The sequence below is a fragment of the Rattus norvegicus genome, chromosome 14 (genome assembly GCF_036323735.1).
Source record: "Rattus norvegicus strain BN/NHsdMcwi chromosome 14, GRCr8, whole genome shotgun sequence".
Taxonomy (NCBI): domain Eukaryota; kingdom Metazoa; phylum Chordata; class Mammalia; order Rodentia; family Muridae; genus Rattus; species Rattus norvegicus.
Window position 1 is genome coordinate 7,260,496 of NC_086032.1, and position 17,931 is coordinate 7,278,426.

Sequence of the window (17,931 nt, forward strand, 5' to 3'; positions counted from 1 at the left end):
AACCACTGGCCATGGAAGGCATAAGGCAGAGCTGCTGTCCTCTGAGGATTTACAGTCCAGATGAGCAAGGACGTGCACCAGCCAATAAGCCATTCTGAAAATGAGGATCTCCGCTGAGAGCCAGGGGAGAGAAAGGGCAGGCAGGGTTGGGGAGAATGTGTCAGAGGATATAACAGTTGCTAGGAAGACAAGACCTAGGAGAGGTCCACTCTGGAAAAGCAAAACTAAACATGAATGAAACAAACAAAATAAAAAAGACAAAACAAACAAAACCACCCACACATGGTCACTCACATGGAGAGCCAAGGAAATGGAGACCCAAACCTTCACGTGAGAAAGAAGGTAGAGGCGGGGCAAACCTCTGCGGAGAGATGAGGGGCAGCATTAGCCAAGACGCATATCAGGGCTTTATCTTTAGCTCTCCCCCCACCCCATGTCTTTTGTGCATGTTTGCGTTTATAAAACTACGGGAATGGAGCGTCATGGTGTGGAACTTCTATAACATAATACCGCCATCGATGACTGGTACTATAGAATGTAAATAAAACAAATCCCCAGAACGATTTGCATTGCTTTGGAGAACTCTATGGTACATTGGGAGGCACACTTCGTGGCGAATCATAAACACTTCGTTATTGTGTTACACATACCTCTAATTCCCGTTTCAGACCCCACTTGGGTTTCAGATCAAGCACACACATGTTTGAAAGGTTTCCTGAACCAACAGCAGCTCTGTGCACTAGATTCTAACTCCTCCTGGCACTGGATCATGGATGGGGGAAGGAAAGAAATCTCTCTGTCTCTCTGTCTCTCTGTCTCTCTGTCTCTGTCTCTGTCTCTCTCTCTCTCTCTCTCTCTCTCTCTCTCTCTCTCTCTCTCTCTTTCTGTTGTACTGTTGTATGTTAGGACTATGAATTAATATTCCAAAAACTTTCTGGTATGAACAGAAATCAGAAAACCACTTCAAACTTTTGATGTGACGGCCGAGAACTCCGTTATACTAGTGTGGATAGTTTCAATTGGTTGGGATAAGGAAAGGCTTAGTTACTATGCCTTTAAGACCCCCTACCCAGCTTCCCTATCATAAGTATGCAGCTTGATATGCTAAGCAATGTACAAATTGATTAGTGAAGTAAAACGAGGAACAGAATTCTGATGCCCTGGAAGAGCCCAGTTCCTCTGAAAGAAACTGTAGTGCTCTCTAGGAGGAGGCACTAAGAAAGACATTAACAGTAGCCTCAGGAAAGCCAGACTGAGTGCAAGTCAGACTGAGTGCATATGTGTATGGTCATTCTATCTACCTAAAGTGAAAGGCATGCATCACTTCAGAAAAACTGAATTACCCCAAGATTCTAGGACAAAAGTATATGAACATTTTAAGCTCTTCTGGTGACTTTTACTTTCAACTTAAGTCTGGTTATGGCACTCTATGGAGTCCTTTTAAACTGTGGTTTGCTTGTTTATTTGGTGATATAAGTGTGTGAGTGTGTGTGTGTGTGTAAGTGTGTGTGTGAGTGTGTGTGTGAGTGTGTGTGAGAGTGTGTGAGTGTGAATGTGTGTGTATGTATGTGTGTGTGTATCTGTGAAGTGTGTGTGTGTAGTGTATGTGAGTGTGTGTGTGTGAGTGTGTGGTGCTAATGTGTGTGTGTGAGTATGTGTGTGAATGTGTGTATATGTATGTATGTGTGTGTATCTGTGAGGTGTGTGTTTGTGTGCAAGCATGTGTGCATGTGTGTGTGCATGTGGTGTGTGTGTGTGGCCTATACCACAGTGTGTGACAGATAAAATGACAACCTGAGGGTGTCAGTTCTGTCCTTTTGTTCCATGGAAGATCACCAGGCCCAGCCACAACTACCTTTATCTACATAGGCATCTCACCTACACTTATTCTTAAATTCAAAACACTGGCAGTGAATAGTCTGCCAATGAGATGATGTCGTGTCCTACATACAGGTTAATCAGTGACTCTCCTTGCTTGTTTTATGATTTGTAGCCTGAGTCATGAACAAGAAAGTCAGAAAGGCACACACAAGCACTGAGCAAAGCAGTCTTGATTGGTATTTTATGATTGTTAAAATGAAGGACGATTTTACTTTTATTGCTACTCTCTTTACTTTTCCACTGTTTTCCATGAATGAGTGTTTGTCTGCAGGAATGCCATTGTGCCCCATGTGTGCCTTGTGCCCACAGAAGCCAGAAGAGAGTGTCATATCCCCTGGAAGTGGAGTAACAGATGGTTGTGAGCCACCTTGTAGAGTCTGGGAACTGGACTTGGGTCCTCAGAAAGAGCAGCAAGCGCTCTTAACAGAGAAGCCATTTCTCCAGGCAATGCTCCTTTTCTTGGAAAGAATGGCATGAGATTCCTTTTCTCAAAATGAATCCTCTCAATTTCGAATGCCTAAGTGAAGGGGAGATACACAGAGCACTGGAGCAGGCGCATAGAGGAGTTGGAAATGCAGCGGCCTTCCCATCCGCTGATACTCATATGCTGAGGCACAGAATGACTGGGGGTCTCAAAACGCTGACTCATGTAAACCTTCCAACAAGAACTCAAACCCTGAGGTTCATCTCAGCAGTCTTTGTTCTTGATCATCTATTGAAAAGTTATTGAAGCCTTCGGTTATCTGTCTGTCTGTCTGTCTGTCTGTCCATCCATCTATCTATCCATCCATCCGTCTATCATCCATCCATCCATCCATCCATCCATCCATCCATCCATCTATCATCCATCCATCCATCCACCCATTTATCTATCTATCTATCTATCTACCTACCTACCTACCTACCTACCTACCTACCTACCTACCTACCTACCTATCTAGAAAAGCAAATAGGCAAAAATCTAACAAGGAATAAGAATTAAATGTCCTGCAAAGTGGCGAACCTGAGAATAAAGACAGAACTGTGTCAAGAACATAGTTTGTAACCTGTGATAACCAACTGACTCCCTTAATCCCAATGCTTGGAAGGCAGAGGCAGTCCAGATCTCTGAGTTCAAAGCCAGCCTGCCCTGCAGAGTGAGCTAGTTATAGGTTACAAGTGAACCACGTGTGAAAATAAAAAACAGCCTGGGGTGATGAGTGTCTGCTCTCTAGTGAGAGAGGAGACGCACAGTGAGGGGTGGTTTAGTGAGGGAAGTTATGGAGAGGGTGGGCAGCAGAATCCTGGGACTTCAGAGGCCACATTAGTGAGGAAAGCACCCAAGACAGTGCACTGTGGCTGCCATCCTGTTTCCTGCAGAGCTAGGCATCCAGATACCAGGCAGGCACATGCTATGACATGACACCCATCATGACAACTCACATAAAGCTTAGGATGGATTTGCTGGGCAGATACCTAATCTGGCTTGGAACTAGAAGAAATTCTCAGAGGAAGAAACGGTGGAAGAAAATGAGGCAGATACAGATTTCAAACCAGGAACAGAGGAAGAAAACCACCCCTCACATCAAGAAGCAGGATTATGGCAAGGAGTCTGACCTAGGAGAACAGCATGAATGGAGAAGACAGAAGGTAGGGACAAAGACAAAACCCAGCTGAAACTGGTCACTTAGCCAGTCATCCTCCTCAGCTTTCTTCAGGTAATTTTGGCCTTGTGATAGAATCGAACACTGGACGTCAAAGCATGACAGCATAAGACAGAAGCAAGGAAGCCCAGGCAGAACGCAGACATTTTTCCTGGCACAGAGGAGAGAGTGTGTGGCTGAGTTGAGTGTTGGGTGTTTTAATGCCACAGAGGCCAGAACATCAGTTGTGCACCAAGGAGAAGCATTGTTGCGAGTACACGGGGGTTTAACTGTGAATCGAGTCTCAGTTCTGTCTTCAAAAACATTTTGTTTAAAAGTTCCATAAACACCAGCGGCTCAGGAAATGCCTCAGCAAATATTCATTAACAAAATGACAGTTATTTTGCAAAGTTCCCATAGCTTTAAATGTTTATCACTCCTTGTGTAAGAGCGACTTCTGGCATGGACTCCTGACCCCTTCCTTGGAGGAGAGAGCGAACCCTTCCTTCCCCTGGGGATTTTCAGGGAATAGAGGACATGGCTGACTTCTTACTCAGAGTGGAGGAAGTTGTGCCGTCTCTTCCTGTCCTGTGAATGTATCCATCAGATAGTTGGTCTCTGTGTGGGATGGAGATGGTAAGACAGGGCATAGAAGTAATGGACCTAAGTGAGTGTTCCCAGATGCTGGTTTTCTTGTTGTTGTTGTTGTTGTTGTTTTGTTTTGTTTTTGACTTGTTCCACTATTTCTTCAACATAACCAAATCAGTGAAAATACTGTAATCCTGTGTGAAAGGACACACTGATCTATATTTTATTCCCAACAGAGCACGAAACAATATAGATTGTAGTATGTGTTCTGTTGTCTATAGACAGACAGACAGACAGACAGACAGGCATAGGACAGACCCATGCACAGCTCTTTCCTACTTTGTTGTTCTCCAAAGTGACACAAAGTTTCGCTTTGTAAAGTGCAATGATACAAAACAAAATGACACAAAGTCTTCCACAATGTCTACCACAAAGTAAACAGAACAAAGCAAAAATCCCCCAAAGCCAGGCAGCATATAGGTCCCCAGTCTATAATTCTGCTTGTAAATCCTTAATTACAGGTTTTGTGGTGCATTTTCTTTATAGAAAGTTTAAAATTCCAAATTACTGTTGGCTAACAGCAATTTTATGAGTTTATAGCAAAAAAGTAACGGAGTCTGGGCACTTTAGTGTGAATCACTTGCGAATCCCACGTAATGAAATGCACAGCGAAGCCCAGGGGTGTCTGATTTGTTGATACCTTTAAAGGCTTGAATTGCATATTTGCTCAACAGATGTTTCTTGCATAACCACAAAATGAACCATGATCTTTGACCGCATCACCTCTTAAATTATCCCCAAACCCTTATTTCTACCACACCAAGGCCAGTCTACAAGGATGCACTAAGGTTAACTTAAGCATTCTTTCTGAAGGGTTGTAACTCGATGCAGATTTTTATGAGAGCGCAACTGTGATTCCTTCCCTGTTTAACACCTTCAGAAACCCACAGCACTGGGTCTGACTGCTCCTTATGAGATACAAGTCTTGTTCCCTGAATTCTAGTTTGGGGGAAGATGGATCCTAATGTTTCCGGAGAACCCTCCTACGTTTATGCTGGAAAGGACTGGGTAAGCTGTTATCCAGGAGAACAAAAATACTTCAGTTTATTTAGAGCGGCCTCTTTCCTTTCTGGTTTGCAAACTGGTCAGTCCAAATCAAATCCTTCCAGGTACATATTTATTCACAGTTGCTTTGGGTTTCTAGGATTCTTGCCTTGCAGTACCAAAGTCCCCATTATTGCCAAATGAATGTCGCTTTGTATGGCAATTTTTCTACGAAGGTATGAATGTGAAAAGTTAAATTTCAATGAAAATGAGCCCATGATAAGAAGTCCAGCTTCAGGTGTACGAAAGCCTATGTTTCAACTGGAACAACATTTTCTTACAAGAGAAGTCTTTCCATTGTCAAACACCCACCGTGAGGGAGCATACAAAGATAGATTCTGGGCAGTTCCAAACACATGCAGATCCAAAGTCACTGTTAGAACTAAGGAGCGTTCCCCAGTAATGGAATGGACACAGTTCTGAAGGAAGTATAATCAAGTAACTGGCCAAGGATTCAGCGTAACATTGAGTTAATAACTATCATGCATTCATAAAGTTTCTTTGCCAGTGGCTTGACTTATTTGTTTATTTGGGGATATGTTTGTGTGTATGTGTGTGTGCACATCTCTGTGTGTGTGTGTACATCTGTGTGTGTACACATCTGTGTGTGTGTGATTTGTGTATGTATGTGTGTATATGTATGTGTGTTTATGTGTGTATGTGCGTATATATGTGTGTATGTATGCATGTGTGTATGTGTATGTGCACATGTGTATGTATGTGCGTGTGTATAAAACTGGATTAATGAAAGTAGCTACTATTATTCTCAATATCACTGAGAAATCAGTGACTCAGTTTTGTTCTGGAACTTAACATGAAAATGTTGGAAGATAAGAAGACACATACTGATGTATACTCAACACGTATGGCTTGTAAAATTATTTTATGCCATTTTTCAGTTTAATAGAATTCACAAATAAGTTAGAATTCACTCAAGAAACTCAAAGCATCATCCACACAATTAGCTTGTATCACCTATTTCTTTCCCCCTGAACCAAACTATGGTCTCCACACAGAATAGCACACACTGGGGGCACTGTTTTGTCCTTAGACTTCTCCACAAAGTGTCGCTATGCTTTTCCCAGCTAAACGTGCACGAGAACTCCACGCCTCTGACTGAGCCTGAGCAACACATGAGCTCAATTAATGTTAGGTCTGTCCCCGGGGCTTAATTACTCACGGATTTCTTGACACATACCTCCAGGAACTTTATAGGAAGGAAACCAAACGGTACTTTTTGTATCAGATTCGGGGATGTGTTATGTATTCCAGACCAGGCTCCATGGCAACCTCTACTACAAACCACAACTAAGAACTTGGGTGTGAGCCAAACATCTCCCGAGCACCCAAAATAGATGTCACCGTGCCCGTGCCCTTTCCTCGGAACAGAAACGCACCACCTCTCACTCCGTCCATACTTCTATGTTTGCTTGCTCTGTTTTGTTCTCTTGGGTTGCATTAACCAATAACTAATTATTTTGAAAGGATGGTTGAAGTCGAAGGAAGCTGGTAGAGATGTGCAGCTGGATGGGGAATGAAGATAGAAAGAAAAATCGAATAACAGTAAAAAAGGAATTTAAAAGGTGTGGCGATCATGTGAACTTTGAAGAGAAATAAAATCTTCACACACAGTGTGAGCATCACATCACATAGAGCATCACACTGCCCATGGCATTGCACTGCACAGGGCATCACCCTGCACACAGCATCACACTGCACACAGCATCACACTGCACACAGCATCACACTGCACACAGCATCACACTGCACACAGCATCACACTGCACACAGCATCACACTGCACAAAGTATCACTACATTACTGAAAAGTGTGGTCATGTGTGTACATGTATGCTCATTAGCATGTGAGTACATGCTAATGCTTAGTGATCTGGAAAACATAAAAACATAAGTTTTTTTTAGTTTCCTCCAGAGAGACACACAGAGGATTTCAGACAGGGAAGTATCTACCAATGGCTGGGCCTTTCAGAAGCATATGGCAGTTTTGAAATTTCAATTCTCAGAAGCCCACGTCTCCATTTCCTGTCTCTAGACTGCAGCAGATATTTGTAGTTGGCTGGCCAGGCCTCCCAGCCTCAGGGGTCACAGTAGCACTTCACATGACAGAGGCTCCCACCATCCTTTCTGAGATCCACTGAGTTCACACTTCCTATGTATGTGCAACCCTGAACTTCTGGTCCCTCTGCTGCCCCTGGCAGAGAGCCAGGAATACAGCCTTTCACCCCAACACCCAATTTCTGCAGCTTATGCAGGGATCATGCGTGGTAGGCAGGCACTCTAGCAACTGAGCGAAATTACTTCAAGTGAATTAACAGACTCGCTGGGATTTGTATAAAGAAATGGCAGCAAAGAGGAGGAAGAGTTAAAATTACCAGTTAATTAAAGATGCAAACTAGTGGTTAAACCCCTAATTTGTAAGTCTGCTTTTCAGATTAAACCTTCTAAGCTCCGAGCCTAAGTGAATGTCCGGACATGCCACCTCCCCCTCTCCTTCTGGGAGGGGCTCTGTATTGATCTATAGTTGGCGTTGACGATGTCTTAGCCCCTCCCCCTCAGTTAAGGAAGTCGGCATATGCCACCTATCCAACACATACAAGGAAAGCCAAAGATCATCAGGCATGATCCCACTGGAAAAGGACAAGGCTGAGGAACACTTTTGGATACATTAGCAAAGATCGTTTGGCTCCAGAAAAACAAAACAATCCCGGCAGCTTCAACAATCAACATCCACAAAACAGTACATGGAAACTCAGACTGTTAGCAATGGCCATCCCCCCCCCCCCAAGAAAGGAGATAAAGTCAAAGGAGAAATGAAGATCAAATGCTCACACAACACTTGTACCCGAAACAAACGGACCCTCAAGATTTCAATGAAGAAAAACAGTACCTTATAAGTAACTGGTCTGGTCTACACACAGCTGGTCCCAGAGTCGGCTCCTTTAACTGTCTACTGCCTTCGCTTTAAAGTTAATTCTGTTGGCAAGAAAGTACAGAGCTCGTCTGGAAAATATTGTTTGGACACAAACCATTCCTTTCAGAGCACTGGTAGCTATATTTAAGTTTTCTTATAGTCAGAGCTATAAACTCTTCCTGTAGCTGATTTTCTTCCTCCTCCTTCCCCCTCAGACTTAGTCAGTATCCTCCCATCCCATATATTGAAGAAAGAGACAGAGGAACGAAGGGGAGGGTGAGGGGGGGGGGGGAGACTTCTGTAAGGAAATATACCTTAAATAATGTAGTATTTGAGCATTTAAAAAAACAGGAGAGCACAAAGAGGATGAATGAACTGTAGCTCACCAGGACCCTGAAGCCCAGTGCTTTCTCGTTCTGCTAATAAGGAAAGAAAGGGAAGTCCCGAGAAAGAAGAAAAGTTTGGATTGAACGCTGCAGTCTGGCAGCTCCGTTGTCCGTAGCTCCACTAATAAGTAAGGTTTCAAAACTACCAGTTCAGCGATCACACAGCTCTGGGCACCTGTGAAGAAATGATCTCATTTTCCTCTGCATCATTAGAGACCACGCCTTTAAAGGCATTGGCGTGAGAAGACAATTAGGATGTGAGAGCCTTCCGTCTCAGAGACAGCATCTCCCTTAGCTTCTAAGCCCTCAATGCTGAAAGTCCCCCCCTCTCAATTTCTGCTCTCTTTTGTTTACCTAGAGAATTGTGTTTTTCCAAGGAAGTTTTATGATCTGTAAGTCTTCCCTACAGAGTCCACTCCAGGAAGGGATCCTCAAAGGAAGGGGTTAGATTTCATCTGCGATCCTTCTACCCAGCAGCGGCAGCAGCAGAGAGATAAAGTTCGTATAGCTCCAGAACTAGAAACGTCTCGACTCTTCGTGTAGGTTCTACGTGTGTTCGTGTCTGTAAGTGTGCGCAAGGTGGCTTGTGGAGGGCAGAGGGCAAAGTGGTGGCATTTCTCAGCTGTTTCTTGAGACGGCATCTGACTTTCTGGAATGAACCGGTGAATTCCAGAGATGAATTCATCTTTGCCTCCCTAATGCTGGGATTACAGGCTCGAAGCACAATGCCAGGCCTTCAAAAGCATGGCTTCTGGAGATGGGGAATACGCCCTCCTGTTTACAAAGCAAGGACCTTACTCATGGAGCTCTTGTCCCACCCCAACAGGCTGACTCTTCAACCTGCAGTTTGCCCAGACATTTTTCACCATACACGCACATTTGTGTGATCATTTGTGATTCGGGTGTGCAGTACATGCCGTGTGTACCCTGGGGTAAGCATAAACTCAGAAGCCGGACGTTGAGGTCTGGTGTTTTTCTTTATTGATCATCCACACTTCTGCTTGTCACTTTAAGTCCTTGTATCTCACTGAACTGGAAGCTCACTGATTGGCTAGGCTGTCTGACCAATGAGCTCTGTGGATTGGTATTTCTTTGCTCCCTGAAGTTCTGGGATCACAGATAGGTGTTCAAGGGCCAGACTTCTGTAAGGGCTCTAGGTGCTCAGATTTGAGCGTCCACGCTGGCGTGATAACAGGCCTCCAGCCTCACGTTTCTTCATGGTCATCATCCCTGTGACTTTGTATGTGGGATGCTGGGGTGCAATCCCAGGATATCACACATGCTCAGCAAATACTCTCTGACTAAGCTACACCCCAGACCTGGTCTTTTGTTTTTTTTTTGTTTGTTTGTTTTTTGTTTTTTTTGTCGACACAGGGCTTTGCTGTGTAGACCAAAGTCATGGCAAGTCTCTTGACTCGGCTCCTGACTGCTGTAACATAAGGGGGTGACATCTTTCCCAGATCCATTAGTTTTGTTAAACGACACACAGATAATTAATGTAATGATTATATTAGGAGTCTTGCATGTAACATTTGCTAGTAATATACAAAGAAGCCATTTCCCTCAAATTCAAAGCGTAATATTCTTACAGTCATTTTACTCTCGCTACTCTAGCCGTTAAAATGTGTTGGATGAATATTTATTGGATATCGTGAAGCCACCACACCCTTTCCATGTAGAATAGAGAACCACTGACAGACAAGGTGCTTCTCTCAAACGTGAGTAATTTTCAGTTAAAACGAAAGGGTTTGTATGGATCAGGAGATCAATTTTCTATACCAATCTTTACATTCACATTTATATATACTACAGGTGAGGTCCCTTTACACGGTCATGCTGAGTTGCACAAAAGCCCAACAACCCCCGGCCTTTCTGAGATGAGCCAGAACACGAAAGGGGCCCCACTGAAATCAGCCTGGTCATCACTACTTTTCCACCTGATTTTGTCCCGAAACACAACAGCAACGTCTACCTGGCATCCTGAAATTCAAGCATGGTGGTGGTTCTTGTCTATACCCCCAGCACCGGGGAAGCAGAGGCAGGAGGATCATGAATTTGAAGATAATGGAACCATCTCAAGAAACTAACAAACAGAAAGAGAGACAAGTCAATGCTCAGGTAACTCAGGGGCCATCTTGAAATTGGTTCTCTCTCTCTCTCTCTCTCTCTCTCTCTCTCTCTCTCACACACACACACACACACACACACACACACACACACACACACACACGGGACTTGTTCCCTGGGTCACTTTGCCCACACACTTAGAGCAGAGCAGACCCCTGCCCCTTCTTCCCGAGCATGGGGGTTGCCGGTCTATGCGAACAGCTTGGCAACTGCTACTCATTCCTAAACTCTGAAAGCCACTCTTTGGTTTTTATGATTCCCGTTTACTTTCAAGTCACCTGCTGTTGTGTTAGATTTCTGTGTCCACCATTGGACACAGAAAATGGTGTCTGTGTGAGCGATAATTATAAAAGCGTAAGGCTTCAGTGGTGATTACAATTTTAGGAACACATTTTTCAGGGAGAGAAATGAAGGGCTAGGCTAGCAATTCTCCATCCTTGAAAAAATAAGAACCATGAGATTTAAACCATGAGTCTTGAGAAAGAAATCTTGGAAAAATATGCAGTGGGGAGAATTCCATTCTCCTTTCATACTTCCCGATTATGTCTAATTAAATGCTACGCAGAGGTAAGTTCCAAAGACATTACCACATGATTTACAGGCCAAGGAAGGAGCGTTCGTTCAACACACAGAAGTATGCAAGCATGTGTGTGCCCCTCCCCCCACACTAATATATACTAATTGCATTTACTGAGGATATTCCTTCTTTGGTCTGTCTTTCCCAAACTTTGTTGTCATGTTGATAGCTACCCTATGTCTGATGGAGGCAGTTGAAGGAGAGAGGAGTCAAACTTTGGGAGGGAAGTAGACCATGAGGTGACATTTAGACCTGGGTGGAGTGAGACCAAGTGGGTAAGGTGTTTCACACAGGAAAGGAAGGAACTGTGGAGGGAGGCTTGCACAGCAAGCCATTTAGAGCTGGAGTAAGCTGAGCCAGGGATGGTGTAATAGGAGATAACACCAAATCCAAGAGCCAATAGCTCTTCAAGCAGATTAAAGCAAGAAGGACTAATTTTTGGTGACCAGAAAAAGCAAGAAGAAATTGGCCTTCAAGTCTCTTTTCCACTTATCGCACGGGAAGGGAACACGGGCTGTCCATGTATAAATTCCACGCTCTCTGAAACAGCTCCACTGCTTTCGAAAACATTTTTGTGCCTCTATATTAGCTCTCTGAGTTACTCCGGACTATACTGGAAGAGTTCCTGCTCTTTGAAGTCTAGACACATGGTGCTGACTCTGTCAGGGTCTGGCTGCAGAGATGAGCCTTGGGGCAGGCTGTGTGCACACAGGGGGAGCAGTGAGAACTCATCGACTCTTTATCCCTCAGCCATTGGGTTTACGGGGACACTATAAGGAAGTGTGTGCTTTGGGCTGCAGAGCTCTCAGCTGATGCCAAAGATGTTGGCCTCAGAGCAACAGCTCCTAGGTCACACCGCTCTAGACTTGGGGAGATCTCGTCCATGGGGCTCCTCACATCTTAGACAGGCATAGAGCATCTCAAGCCTCTGCCTCCTCTGATGAAGTCACATGAAGCTTTCTCTTTTCCTTCATGCCCTTCATCATCCATCCTATCACCTCAGAGGACTCACTGCCCCTCTGTAACAACCAGTGGTTTCTAATCTTTCCCTTCCCTGCTCCCTGGCCATCCACCTTCCTCTGCCTCAGTCCTTCCAGTGTTTCTGTCACTCTCTCATCTCACGCTGCCCACGGTGTCTCTGTTTCATTCCTTCAGTGTTTCCAAGCCCGTCATGTGTCCTCAATTATCAATGTGTCCTGTGCAATATAGCATCTGAATTCTCAGCCTTCTGCTCCATTTCCCTTCCTCATGTTTCCCAGACCTTTACACAGGTCAGGATTCATCTTGTACATGACCTCCTCAGTGAGAAAATGGCTGCTGCAGCTAACATCCTCCTCCTATGTGGAAGCTCCTTTTCCTGTTTGTATAGCTTACCTTCCGTTTCATGGCGTTGCCACTCTCAGAAAGGATCTTTTGTGCTTTCTGAACACACTCCTTCATTTGGGGTCTACTGCTTTTCAGAAATGAGTTCAGAACTGTGTTGGGATAGACAAGTAAGATCAGGACTGTTTTAAAAGCCACACTGCCAGGGTTGAGAACAGTGTAATGTAAATCAGACATTTGGAAAGTGTTCCTTTAGTTCGTTAGTAACATTACTTTCCTGGGATCCTGGGATCCTACTCTCCCAATAGCAGACACCCAAGTACATGAAGTCTGGGGTAATCCACTTCTACAAAAGACTCCCTGTACATCCTCTATGGCTGAGGAATCATGGGAGGCAAAAGCAGAGTCCCACGGGGCTCTAGAAAGTCACCCTCTCTCTAAACTCTACAAGCCTTCCCTAACCTCCTGTCCAGGTGGTTTCCATGTGCTGCTGTTACCTGGCGACGCTTCAGGAGCAAAAGCAAAGTCCTTGCCCTTGAGCCATCTGTGTTCTAAGCGAAGAGGGAGGAGATGGAGCAGTGAGCTCACCGGTCATTTAATCTCCCATCTCAACTTGGATCCACATGGACTCCAAGCTTTCTGGTGAGCTGTAAATTACGTTTCCTTTCCAGTCTCCTGTCCCACAGCTTCCTAATTACCTCTTGTAGTGAGTCAGCTCCTCTGGGCCCTGGGTCTCGGGTTGGTTGTGGGATGATGTCACTGGTTCAGAGCACCTGGACCTAGTCCTGTGAGGAAGGTGCTTGTGGATGACTCTGTGCGGGGAAAATTACTTTCCTCATGTGCCGAGCCTCTTCACAGAGGCCCCAGGGAGAGGAAGTGGCTTCCCTTACATCCGATGCTACTCAGGAAAATACCTTCATTTACTGTATAAAAGCATCGTGTGTCCTTTTAGTGTGATATTTACTGTGTATTACTATAAGTTTATAAATGGCATTTATTTGTTCAGTGACTCAAAATGCATTTATTATCTACTTGAATAAATGCTTGAGTAGATTTTGAAGTTAATTTTTCTTTCATATTTCATAACTAATATTTTTCTCTGTTTAGATGACTGTGCACGTTCCTCCTTTCTTTCCTGGGATACACTGATCTCAAATTTAAGGAGCCTGTAAAAGGTTCCCTGCGTGTGCCTATGTGTGTGCCTGTGTGTGTGTGAGGTGTATATGTGTGTGAACATGTGTGTGCATGTGTGTGAGTGGTGTGTCGGTATGTTTGTGTGTGAGCATGTGTGTCTATGAGTGTATGTCTGCATCTAAGCATGCGAGTGTGCATGTATGCATGTGTGTGAGTGTGTATGAACATGTATGTGTGTGTGTGTACAGGTGTGCATGCATGTCCATGAGTGTGAGAGAGTGTGCATGTGTGAGTGTGTGCAAGTGTGTGGGCGTATACTTACATATACATGTGTGAGTGTGTATGTGTGTACATGTGTGTATGCATTTGTGTGAGTTTGTGAGTGCATGTATATGAGTGCTCACATGTGTATGTGAGTATGTGTATATGCATATTTGAGTGTGTGCAAGTTTGTGAGTGTGTACAAGTGTGTGTGTGTACACACCTATACATGTGTGAGGGTGTATGTGTACGCATGTGTGTATACATTTATGTGAGTTCGTGAGTACATGTATGTGAGTGTGTACATGTGTATGTGAGTGAGTGTGTATGCATGCGTGAATGTGAGTGTGTGTGCACTCAGAGTTCCTGCTATAACTTTAGAGATGAGAACAGTTTATAGACTGACAGGGAAAGAACCAGTGTTAAAGGGGACATGGACGTGGTAGGAAGCAAACAAGATAGGAAGCAGCCAGAGAAGGCTTCTGTGAGGGATGAATTGAAAGTGTGCTCTGAGTGTAGGAGAGGATTAATATTCCAGGCAGGGTTGGGACACTCTTGGGTCACTATAAGTAGTTCCAGAAGCTGAAGTATGGCATAAACGATGCAGTAAAGCACACAACAGAGAAAATGGGCAAAAAACTTTTTTAAACCTTACTGTATATTTATTTTACTATTTATTTATTTATTTGACAGAGGCTCATGTAGGCCAGGCTAGCCTCAAAGTAGCTCAGAGACACTTATGACTCTACCTGGCAAGGGCTGAGATTACAGATGTGCTGTGCTGGGATTAAGTCCAGGGTGCTGTGAATGCCAAGCACGAGCTTCAGCAACTCCCCAAATCCCAGCTACCCCAGGCCCCCAAAGTCAGCAGTGGTCTAATTCTGCTTTTAAGCCATTAGAGGATTTTCATCAGAGGCAATGATTTTTTAAACGCTGAATGGCAAATAATTCAGGAGGTGGAAATTTAAGAGGCAAGCTAGGACATCATCTCTGCTCCGAGTAGGAAACTTAGATAATCTGAAGCTAGGCAGGAGAGACAGAGTAACAGGTGAAAGTCTAGAAAGACAGTTTGAATGTCCCTCAGATAGAAAGGTGCTAGGAAGACAAACACATCCCAAAGCCCCTGTGGTTCCTTACTGAATAATACTGAATGAGATGAAGGTGGTATTTAGTAAATCCTTACTACATAGGAGACATTTTTCACACGTTGTCTCAATGCGCAGAAAGGAAGACAGGCAAACAGCTGGAAAAGGGGGGAAAACAGACTCTGAACTTACATTCACCTGACTGTAATACATATGTGTCCCATACATACACACTATATACATAGAGATATAGATTCACATGTACACCACCACCACCACCACCACCACTACCACCACCACCACCACCACAACAACAACGAAGCAAAAAGAGGCTGTGAGTTTGAAAAAGAACAAGAGGGAGTCAAGGGGAGGGGGAAACGATGCCATTATATCTCAGAAGGTGAAATGGTTTTTAAAAGGTCTTATTCTTGACATTCAACCGCCTGTCTCTCTGACATCAATTTTGAACATTTTCCCAAACTCAGACCAGTCGTTATTATTCCGAGTGTAACTTGCCGAAGCCCTACGGTCCCCCAGGCAGAGCTGATCAGGCGTCTACAGCGCGACCTTGTTCAGGCAGGGGCTCAACGCACAAACAACCGCACTTGCAGTTCCTGTGCCCCAACGCCGTGTTTATCTGCCCTGCAAAGCACTAATCCTTCCTTGCGTTCATCCTGGTAATCTAATTATCTTGTGAGCCCGGAGGCCTTCGCCACGCGCTCGAGCAGGAAGGGCAGCGATGGGAGCGGAGTGAACGTGGCCTGGGCAGGCAGCCTAGTTCAGTCAAGTCAGATATGGTTTTGAGTTGTATGGAGTTTGAAGGATAATTCCGTTTCCATGAATCGGGGATGGCAGAGGTAAAAATCTCAGACCTTGAAAATAGGAGGGGGCAGCTATGGCTGCACAGGAGAAAACACTGAATTTATTCTTAAAGGCGAATAGGCGCATTCCTCCTCCAGTTTTAAGCCCACCATGGGTGTGATAGGATATACTGTCCAGACCAACACTCAGGGAACATAAAAAGAGGGTCCGTTGTTGATTACAGTGGGATCCAAATAAAAGCCAAGGGCTGTGATGGGCGAGTGTCTATTTAGGAGGTCGACCAGAAAGCTGACCTTCAGCTGCCAGTAACAATAATGTGGATGTGGGCTTAGGATGTGGCTCAGTGGTAGAGTGCTTAACCACCCACCAGACATAAGAGCCTGAGTTCAATTCCTACCACTGTATCCTTCTCACCACCACCACTACCATCATCATCATCACCATCAACACCATCACCACCACCACCACCATCAACACCATCACCACCACCACCACCATCATTATCACCACCACCACCACCACCACCACCACCACCACCACCACCACCACCACTACCATCATCATCATCACCATCAACACCATCACCACCACCACCACCATCATTATCACCACCACCACCACCACCATCATCTTCATCATCATGAGGTCATAGGATTTAGAGTAATTGGCTTAAAAAGCAAGACAAGTTGCTCACAAGTCTTTAGCAAAGGCCACAGCAGCCAGAGCCAGTGCTTCATTATCTTATTGTCATAACGAACTTCATTTAAGAACGATGATGCTTCTTCCTTACATTAGAGTCCCAGATAATAGGTTGGGATTCATAGCTTTATCTGTCAACATGACCAGACCAAGCAAAACCCCCCATGGCTGCGACAGGTTATTTCTGGGAGTGCCTGTGACAAAATTTCAGCAAGTATTGGTCGTGTGATGGCTGAGGATGAGCTATTTGTCTCCACTGCAGTGGGTACTGACCTTGCCCGCCCTCTCTGTGCTGGGACATTCATCTTCTGTTCTCACACACTACTGTTTCTAGCTCTCAGGCTCTGGACTCACACCAGGACATGTGCCAGCTTCCTGTTTCTAGGGCTTGAGGTTTGAGCTTGCACTTTGCAACCCTCTTCCCTGAGCTTCCAGTGTGTAGGCAGCGAGTCATGGGGACTCAGTTTCCAAACTTGGGTGGACCATTCTTTAAAATAAATGTCTTTAAATGGGTCTGTGGGTCTATGCACCTCCTACTGGTTCCTCTGAGGAACCCTAATACGAAGACTTAAAGTGTCTACTGCCTCATAAAATAATATATTTGAATAAATACTTGGGCTATAAGATATGAAGACCGTGATTGCAGATGGGGTCCCTCGAAGTATTTTATCTAACACAAGCACAGGCTTACCTTTCCCAATGTGTTACCCGCCAGAGAGTCAAAATTAAAAATCCACATTGATTGAAATGCCAGCACTGTTTTTTTCTGTTACCCTCCGGATTCCAGTCTTAAGGCGAGAACAAGCTTCCCTCACCGGGCTGAACAAGGGGAGGATGGGCAAGCATGAAGTGTTTACTAGCCCTCCCAGCTAAAGAAAGCATGTCAGCCAAACTTAATTAGGTTTCCAGCCTTAGTTAAGTCAGCAGCTAGAAGCATGACCTTGGATAGAACACTGCACTTCACAGGGCTTAGTTCTGCTTGCATAAAATGCAGGGATTTAATAAGATTACTCTGAAGGTTCTCCCGGATGCGAAATCCGACGATTCTCCGAAATAATTACCTCCCACACGTTTTAAATTTGCTTGAGGTTCATTCGTACTTGGAGAGCACACTGGCTGTATCACAAAGAAATTAGAACCAGCCAGTTATTGACAGAACCGCTCTGACGGCAACAGTAAGGATGATTTTTGAGGCTCCCAGGACTATAAACATCAGTGAATAGGGAGGCATTTCATCTTTTTAGTGTAAAATATGTCTATTAGAAGTTCTTAGGGGACAAAACATCAGATATAAAACGCCAAACTTTATTGAGCTTAATAATTCTTTAGTATTAAGTTTATGTGAAATCCCCAAATGCGTCAAGGAGGCTTTGCTGAGTTCCTGCAGGAGA

The 17,931-nt window shown here is 44.5% G+C and overlaps 1 protein-coding gene and 1 long non-coding RNA gene across 4 annotated transcripts in view; one reads left to right on the forward strand and one right to left on the reverse strand.

Moving 5' to 3' along the window:
* Arhgap24 (Rho GTPase activating protein 24) overlaps positions 1 to 17,931 on the reverse strand; it is a 383,238-nt gene that overhangs the window by 155,296 nt on the left and 210,011 nt on the right. The window contains exon 1 of one of the 3 annotated variants that reach the window (XM_063273047.1): positions 8,103 to 8,643. The exons of the other annotated variants lie outside the window; for them this stretch is intronic. The gene's annotated coding sequence lies outside the window, so the exon portion shown is untranslated. Of the gene's footprint in view, positions 1 to 8,102; positions 8,644 to 17,931 lie in introns of those variants that run through there. 3 annotated transcript variants of the gene reach the window in all.
* LOC134481821 (uncharacterized) lies at positions 9,339 to 11,703 on the forward strand. The gene is made up of 3 exons (XR_010057665.1): positions 9,339 to 9,444; positions 10,127 to 10,230; positions 10,325 to 11,703. It is a non-coding gene; the product is annotated as an uncharacterized LOC134481821 (long non-coding RNA).